An 8,849-nucleotide genomic window follows, 5' to 3' on the forward strand; every position below is an offset into this window, starting at 1 on the left:
AGAACTTAGAACCTGCCACTCACTCCTCATGGAACTTGTTAAGAAAGCCAGCACAGTGCCAAGCCACTTTAAAAATCACCTTAAAAACATCAACCATACCATTAGTAACAATATCTAACCTTTTATAGCCCTCCTCTGGGCTAGCTGCTTTAAAAGTCTTTCATTTTCTAACTTATTTCCCCTCCCCTCTCTCCTATGAAGCAGGGTTTGATTCCCCCTCCCACTTTATAGATGTAAAAATTGAGTGAGCAGGAAAGTTGTGTGAGATGCTACAACATGACAACATGTAGGATTTGAACTTAAGAGGTTGGGTATCATAGCCCTCCCCCTCTATCATTTAATCTGGGTATACTACTTGTTTTTCTTAATTCGATGGATTAAAACAAAAAAGATAAAAGAAAAATTTAGCTGTGGCAGTGGCTTAGATGGTATAGTGTTTATCTACTATGCATAAGGTGATGGGCTCAATTTATAGGACCATGTAAACAAGATGCGGTGGCATGCATCTGTAACCCTAGCATTCAAGAAGTGGATGCAGGGGGCACAGATGTTCGAGGTAATCCTCATCTGCATAGAAAGTTTGAGGCCATTCTGGGCTACATGAGAGCCTGTCTCCCAAAACCAAAACAAAGCACACACAGCCAACCCATGGGGACACAGCTCTCTCTCTCTCTCTCTCTCTCTCTCTCTCTCTCTCTCTCTGTGCATGTGTGTGTGTGTGTGTGTGTGTGTGTGTGTGTGCGCACACATTCCAGACTGTTTTGTTGATGTGAGAACTTCCAAGAGTTCTCACTGTCTCTTGGACATCTGGGAAAATTCTGAGCATGGTCTTCTTCTATTATGTCTCTGTGACACCCTAATTACCACTGTACATTTCAATGTCCTGATCTCTTGTTAGGATGTGCAGAACTCAAGGGTACAGATGGCCCCCATGCGAGGTGTTGGCAGGCTCAGTAAGCCCACTGTTGGTGGCTGCATGACAGCACACTACTGCCCTTACCTATAGCTGGGCTTTCTGACACGCTGTGGGAGTTTGCTGGTCTTGCCTCATGGTGGATGTGTACACAGGGGCAGCACAGCTGCCCTGCTCTGTAGCACAGGTAGGAGGGCTGCTCCATCATTTATAGATGCCTGTACAGCTCTGCCTCTGCCCTCTTGAGACTCTTCAGCCCCACCACACAGATGCCTGGGCAGTGCCAGGCATTCTGACTTCTTTTTGTCTTTGTTTGAAGAGGTGACTCAGCTCTTGGGTTGTTTAGCAGGTGTTTGCTGGGTTGAATTCTGTTCACAGTCTTGGCGGGCACTTGGAAAAGTAGTCTCGCGGCCTTCAGCCCCCTTTTTCCAAAAAAGGATTGATTTATTTTTATGTGTATGGATGGGTTGCCTGTATGTATGTATGTATGTATGTATGTATGTATGTATGTATGTATGCCACGTGAGTGCTCAGTAACCTCAGAGGTCTGAAGAGGGTGTCAAGTTCCTTACAGGTGCTCCATAAAGTGCTTGCTTTGCAGCCCCAGCGATATCAGCTCAAAACAAAGCCAGGTCAGTGAGAGAGCAACATCAAGACACACACACACACACACACACACACACACACACACACAGAGAGAGAGAGAGAGAGAGAGAGAGAGAGAGAGAGAGTTGTGAGGAATAGACAATGGTAGACATTTCTAAGTTGATGACATTTTCACTGAGACACGAGGTGCCAAGTGTGTTTATTCAGAAAGAGCATTCCAAAGAGAAGGCACAAGCGGAGCAAAAAAGTCCTGATGTGGGAGCAAGCTTGGTATCGCCAGGGCTTAGGAATAAAGCCACGGTGGCTAGAGAAGTGAACGAGGCAGCAGTCAGGAGACCACAGGGTGATACAAAGTTTCTGGAACATTCCTTGATGGCTGTATCCTATTGTCGTCTCCATCCACACTTGGTGACTTAGCCAAGACTTAGATGGGGAAATTGGATCATGACAGCCCAGTGAAGCATGCCCCCTCCAGCCCTCCACCCCCATACACACTGAAATGAGATATAAGCATAGATAGCATCTAAGAATCAGGCATGTTCTCCAGGTGCTTATAACGCAACTGAATAGGTAATATCCTCATTGCTATATTAATGGTTACAATTTATAAGAAATCATTATCAGCACTTATTACTGTATTGAGAAAAGCAATGGCCAACACAATTTTGGGAAGCACTTGGCTCTATACAGTTCCTTCTCTACTGTCTGTCTTCTGGTACTAATTCCACCGAGGGGTGGGGAGGACATACTTAATCTAATAAAGGTCGCCCTCATGTCTCTCCTGCTCTGTGACACACCATTTACTGAATCATCCATTATTGTCCAAAGAACAAAGACGAACTTCAACCATCAGGGAACTGATAAAGTTCATTTGAAAACTGGGGGAAGAGATTGTAAAAATGTCTGAGGCCAAGGGCAGAGTCGTGCACAGAGATCAATAGCTGTCCGCAACGAGGGCAGGGGAGGATGAATAAACTCTCAAATGAGGCTGAGGAATGGCGTCCTGCCAGGCAGCCAGCATGGCAGCCCAGTCGAGCCCCGCGCTCCCTCCCCACCACTGAAATGAGATGTAAGCGTAAACCTCTGGTCTCTGCATCACATGACCTGTGAACACCTCAGCTGAACACCTCATAAATTTTCCCCCAAATCATGTAGCAGCGTAACAGAGATACCTACTGGGCCCTCTTTTGCCTCATGTCATTGCCAGCAGAATGAGCGCCTTCCAACTTAGGTTTAAACTCAGTTTAATTATTAGTGAACACTCATGGGAATGCTCCCTATATTAAAAACCCATCCAAGGGAATTCACGATTCTGATTCAAAGATGTCGGCACTGGATATCATGGAGCACTTTGCACCCTGCATCGTCTCTTCTGTGCATCAATGAGCATATTCAGACCTTGGATAGCAAGGTTGTTGTTTTGCTGGGTAGAGGAGCAGAGTAGGAGGGGTCTGAATGGTTGGAGCTGAGCAATGGGGGAGAGCGATGGCTTGACCATGCCAGTTATAGAGTGTCAGGCTAGATGCAGGTCATGAGTGATGATGACAGGGTACTGGGTACTGGGAATGTCTCTCATAGGACAGTGATGCTCTGTTCCTCACACAGTTGATGTGGTGCATGGTTTACAGTCCAGTTCACAGATGAAGACACTGAGGCCACTAAAAGCCAGCTGCTCTTTAAGGTTTCTTTGCCAAGAAGGGTATCCTCTAGAATATCTAAAATGAGGTCTGTCTGGATCCAGAGCTTAGAGTTTAAAATAACTATGTTTCACCTTCTCATCCACACACCATTCTTTATCTATTTTCTATCCATACATCTATCTATCTATCCATCCAAAACCCTTACTCACTAAGATCCAGCTTTTATAATCCATTTATAGCCATCTTACCAAACACTCAACAATTTCAAACCATCTATAATCTATCTATCCACCCAATATCCTTCTATTTACTAAATACCCACCATTTATAATCCATCCATCCATCCATCCATCCATCCATCCATCCATCCATATATACATCCATCCAATATCCATGTATTCATTAAAAACCTACCATTTATAACCTATCTATAACCATCGAACACTTGTCTCACTAAAACCCCACCACTTCCAATCCATTTATAATCCTTCAGGCTATCTACCTACCAAATATCTATCTTCTCACTAAACATCCACTATTTACAATGCATCGATAATATATCCTTTTACTTATTTATTCAATCTCTCTCTACTTACTAAATGCCCATCACTTACAGTCCATCTAATATCCATCTACCATACATTCACTAAACACCAGCATCAATTATCTAGCCTTCCATGCATCCTTGATTCCATTTATCTACCCATCCATCTAATATTTATCTATGACCTCTCAATGGGTGAATATTTATCTTCTCTGGTGTCTACCAACAGATCTTTCTTCCATATCTCCCACTAATTAATTAAGCTATTTGTAACAGTTACATCTTACCCTCATTCCCCTTTCCCTTCATTATCACGGCTAAAACCTAGATTAACCCATCATTTTTTTTTCTTACTCAGATGACTGCAATGGTTTCCTATCTGTCTCATCCCTTTGTTCCCCCCCCCCCAAACACACACACAGTTCATTTAATTACGGCTACTGAGAGTATCTTCTCATGGTGGCATATGTCTCCAATGATTGAAGTCTTTCAGTGTGCTGTCTTTTTTAAAGTAAGGCCCCACACACAGGCCAGCCTGTGCTACTATGCTCAGGACTGCCTCTCTCCTAGTGGCTGCTCTGTGACCCTGGCCATCTCATCCATGCTGATCAACTGTCTAGTTCTCAGGTGAGCCAAGGAGGTTCCTGCTTTCTTATTGCTACTTTTCCTTCCTTCCTTCCAGTGATACAGAACTCAGCCCTCAGCACCTCACCTGAGACAGTTTCCCTGATCATGCCCATGAAAATAGAACCCATTTGGTTTAGCATCTCTACTTGGTCTTCAGTGAACTACTCACTTGTGGGCTATTATTTTCTCCATCAAAAATCATACTCGTATCATCTAATTTTCTTGCTCTCTGCCCCCCAGATACACATAGGAAGCAGGCATTAGGAACCTTACTCAGACCACAGTGTCTCCCAGTTAAGAACTTACTCTGAGCCCATGTGCCAACTTTTGGACTCTTACACTAGTGCTGTGATGCAGTTAAAGACAAGGACTCAGGTCCTGCTCTAAGGGAGCTTACTCAGGAGTGCAGAGAAATAAGTATTCCAGAAACCAGACATTTGTAGAGTAGCAACTGCTATAAACAAACAGCAATGGTGTCATAGACAGTTACGGTGACAGGGCAAGGGTGTGGCTTTAGAATAGCATACCAGAGGAAATGTCTCCCAAGAGTCAGCACTAGAGTTGAGGGGAGAAGGAAGAGGAAGAGCTAATGTCACAACAACAACAACAACAACAACAACAACAACAACAACAACACAGTGGTTCACAAGGAGGGGCAAGCATGTGCAAAGACCCTGAGGTGGTCAGGTTTAGCAAATACATATATAGGATGCCTAGTTAAATTATAATTTCTGATAATTAACAAATATATTTAGCATAAGTATGCCCCAGGTATGCATGGTGCTGAGTAGCTATAAACTCCAAACTGAAACTACACTTAGGAAGAAAAGGAAACTTACAAGGCTCAGAAAGTGAACAAAACTTACAGGTCTAAGAGGGCATCTGAAACAAGATTAACAAAACCCCTCCCAAGACTATAAAACAGTCCACAATCTATGGGGAGAGGAGACTTTCTGCCCACCCCCAGATGCCCACTGCCTGCAAGTTGTTTAAGAGAGCTCCAGGGATGTAGCTGCCATGAGGCATCATGCAGTTTAGGGGTGAGCTTTCACTTTCTGTGATGGCAGCTGCTTATGACTCACCTACACTCATAAATAATCCTGCTCCAACTTGAGAGCCATCTCATGTACTAGAGCCAATCCCTGACACTATCAATGATACTCTGCTATCCTTGCAGACAAGAACCTACTGTAACTGTCTCCTGAGAGGCTTCATCTAGTAGCGGATGGAGGTAGATGCAGAGACCCACAGCCAAAAATCAAGTGGATCTCAGGGAGTCTTGTGGAAGAGTGGGCGATGGAAGTGAGCAAGCCAGAGGAATCAAGAACACCACAAAAAGACCTGCAGAGTCAATAAACCTGGACCCATGGGGGCTCAAACAGTCTGGGCCACCAACCAGGGAGCATGCAGGAGCTAGCTGACTTTGCATCATCACAGCATCCAGGGAGGGTACTTGGAGTATATGTGCTCTTGGGTGAGTGATTATTCACTCTATGAGAACAGGAAGAGCTTGTTCAGGATGCCCTGTGGTGGTCAGTGTTTACTTATCAACTTGCCCCAACCTAGAATCACGTGGGAAGAGAGTTTCCGTTGAGAAATGGTCTAGGTCAGGTTGGCCTGTGGGCACATCCATGAGGGATCATCTCGGTTGCTAGCTGGGAGGAGAATGCAGGCTGTACCATTCTCTGGCTTGGGGTCCTGAATAATCTAAGGGGGGAAAAGTGAGTGGAAGGAGAACAGCAAGCGAGTCGGTGACGCTGTGTTGACCCTGCGTTTGTTCTGGACTGTGGTTTTGGCATGATTAGCTGATAGAGTTCCTGCCTTGACTTCCCCTCCCCCTAAATGATGGGCTGCAATCTGTCATGGTAAGCCAAACAAATCCTCCCCTCCCTGAAATGACTTTAGGTCAGGGTATTTTAACACAGCAACAGAAGGAAAACTATACCTCCCAGCTCACTTCAAACCTCATTTTATTGAGGAGCAGCGATCTGGGCAAATTGATCTTTGTGGTCCAGATGTCCATCCTCTGACTGTCCCCCTAAATTGTGATGTCCCCTTGTAGCTGATCTTATGATATACATCAATGACCCATTCTCTTCCACCTTCAGGCGTAGGCTGAACACCACTTTCTCACTTGCTAACAGAGGGTATAGCCATGGGACTGGTTTTGGCTAATAAAATGGTCAAGTTCTACTGTTTAAGCCATGTCCCCTTTCTCCCCGTGTCACTGGACTGGAAGCCTCACGGTGATCTGGTGCTGTCACAAGATGGTAGAGGCTACATTATCCAGGGTTCCAGAGTGGGTGTGCTGGGCTGAGACTCCCCTATCCTGCACTGGAAAAGGAGCACAAGCAACAATGAAGCCTTTGTTTGTTTGTTTGTTTGAAGCATTGAGCTCTGGGATTGTTTTGTTACTGCAGTGTAACTGACTGATACATTCTGATGTATCTGAGCTGTTAAGTTCTTGCCTGTCTCCCCATGTTGAAAGTTGATCCTATGTGTATGCGTATTTGAGACTATGTGATGAGGAGGAGTCCCCCAAGAAGTGGATTGACATCTAAGAACAGAGGGTCCAGGGTGGAGAGGCAGCTCAGTTGTGAATGACCTTGCTGTGCAAGCATGAGAATCTGAGTTGGAACCTCTGAAGCCACATTTAAAAAGTTAGGCATCCATGACAGCACCTTGTAATCCTGGCCTTGGGGAGGTAGAGAAGGTGACTCTCTGGGGCTCACTGGATTGCTGTCTTGGCTTTGTGCATTCCAAGCAATGATGGCACTTGCCTCAAAAACAAAGTTGATAAACCCTAAAGAATGATACTCAAGGTTGGCCATTTGAGTTTCACCACTCTCACCAATGTTAGAGTCCAGGAGAGAGGCGTCTGAGAAGCCCACCAGCCCTCACCAGACACACTCTTCTGGAGACTTGACCTTGGATTTGCCAGCCTTCAGAACCCTGATTAACCAATATCCATTTTTATAATTACCTACACAAATATATCTTGTTAGACAGCAGATTAGATTTAGATGAGACCTTACACCCCAAGGCCCCAAAATGCCAACACGTCAATGGGATCTTTAGAGCCTGTCTTAGTTAGGGTTTCTATTCCTGCAGAAAACATCATAACCAAGAAGCAAGTTGGGGTGGAAAGGATTTATTCAGCTTACACTTCCACATTGCTGTTCATCACCCAAGGAAGTCAGGACTGGAACTCACACAGGGTAGGAACCTGGAGGCAGGAGCTGATGCAGAAGCCATGGAGGAATGCTCCTTACTGGATTGCTTCCCCTGGCTTGCTCAGCTGGCTTTCTTATAGAACCCAGGACTACCAGCCCAGGGATGGCACTACTCACAATGAGCCCTCCCACCCTTGATTACTAATGAAAAAAAAAATGCCTGACAGCTGGATCTCATGGAGGCATTTCCTCAAGGGAGGCTCCTTTCTCTGTGATAACTCCAGCTTGTGTCAAGTTGACACACAAAAACCAGCCAGTACAGAGCCTCACCAGGGAGTCACATTGCCAAGGAGCAGAACCAGAGCTTCCGGACATCTGTAGACAATGGACTGCGGACACTTCTCCTACCTGTGTATCTGTTTTAGGAGTAGCCCTGGGGTGGAGCCCAAGGAAAAACAGGACTGATAGTTGTCTGAGTGTGGTTGACAAGTCAGAAGACGCCTTGATGTCAGCGGACAACCATCTCTATGCCCAAAGGTTTCTGTGCACGTGTCCAGATGCACAGCGGTCTTGTATCTAGACTGACCTCTAAACACAAGTCATTGCCACCCTCATTTGTTCAAGGCTCTCCTGTGGCTCTCCCATGTCACCCAGAACGAAGCCAAGGTCTGCATCATGAGCTTGGGTATGTCACAATACCTGTCCTGGGAAAACTGTACAGGAGAACACTGCATATTTAGAGGCTAGTGTGTAAGGAAATACAGCTTTCTCCTCACCATGAAAATCTGCAATAATCTGCCACCTTTTCAAAGAAAAGTTTGACCTATAATTCTTTTATTTGCTGTGTCTTTATATGGTTTTAGTATCAGGGTAATTCTGGCTTTGGATAAAGAGTTTGGTGACATCTTTCGTCTTTCTAGTTTATGGGTTAGTTTAAGAAGCATTGGTATTAGCTCTTTTTGTAGCAATCCAGTTGAATCCATCAGTGAATTCATCTGGACTGGATGTTTTATAGTTGGAGGACTCATTTTTTTTAATTAAAACTTAAACTCCACTGAATACAACTGGAAAAATATTAAGCTAATTAGGTCAGCTTCAGAAAGACTAAGTATCACAGTTTCTCTTTCGTGTGGGTCTAAAATATTACGTAGTTTCTAATAGCATACATTTATAAATGATAAGAAAGTAAAAGCAAACTTATCTAAGAGAAGAAGAAGAGGGGTGGGAAGGAGACCGTGGAGGGGACTATGCTTAACATCCACTACATGAGTTTACGGAATCCCCATTCAATGAGATAAACAATTGTTAAAACTTTGAATAGCTTTAATATTCTAATTATAAAACTA

Source organism: Mus musculus, chromosome 4 (assembly GCF_000001635.26).
Source record: "Mus musculus strain C57BL/6J chromosome 4, GRCm38.p6 C57BL/6J".
Lineage (NCBI taxonomy): Eukaryota > Metazoa > Chordata > Mammalia > Rodentia > Muridae > Mus > Mus musculus.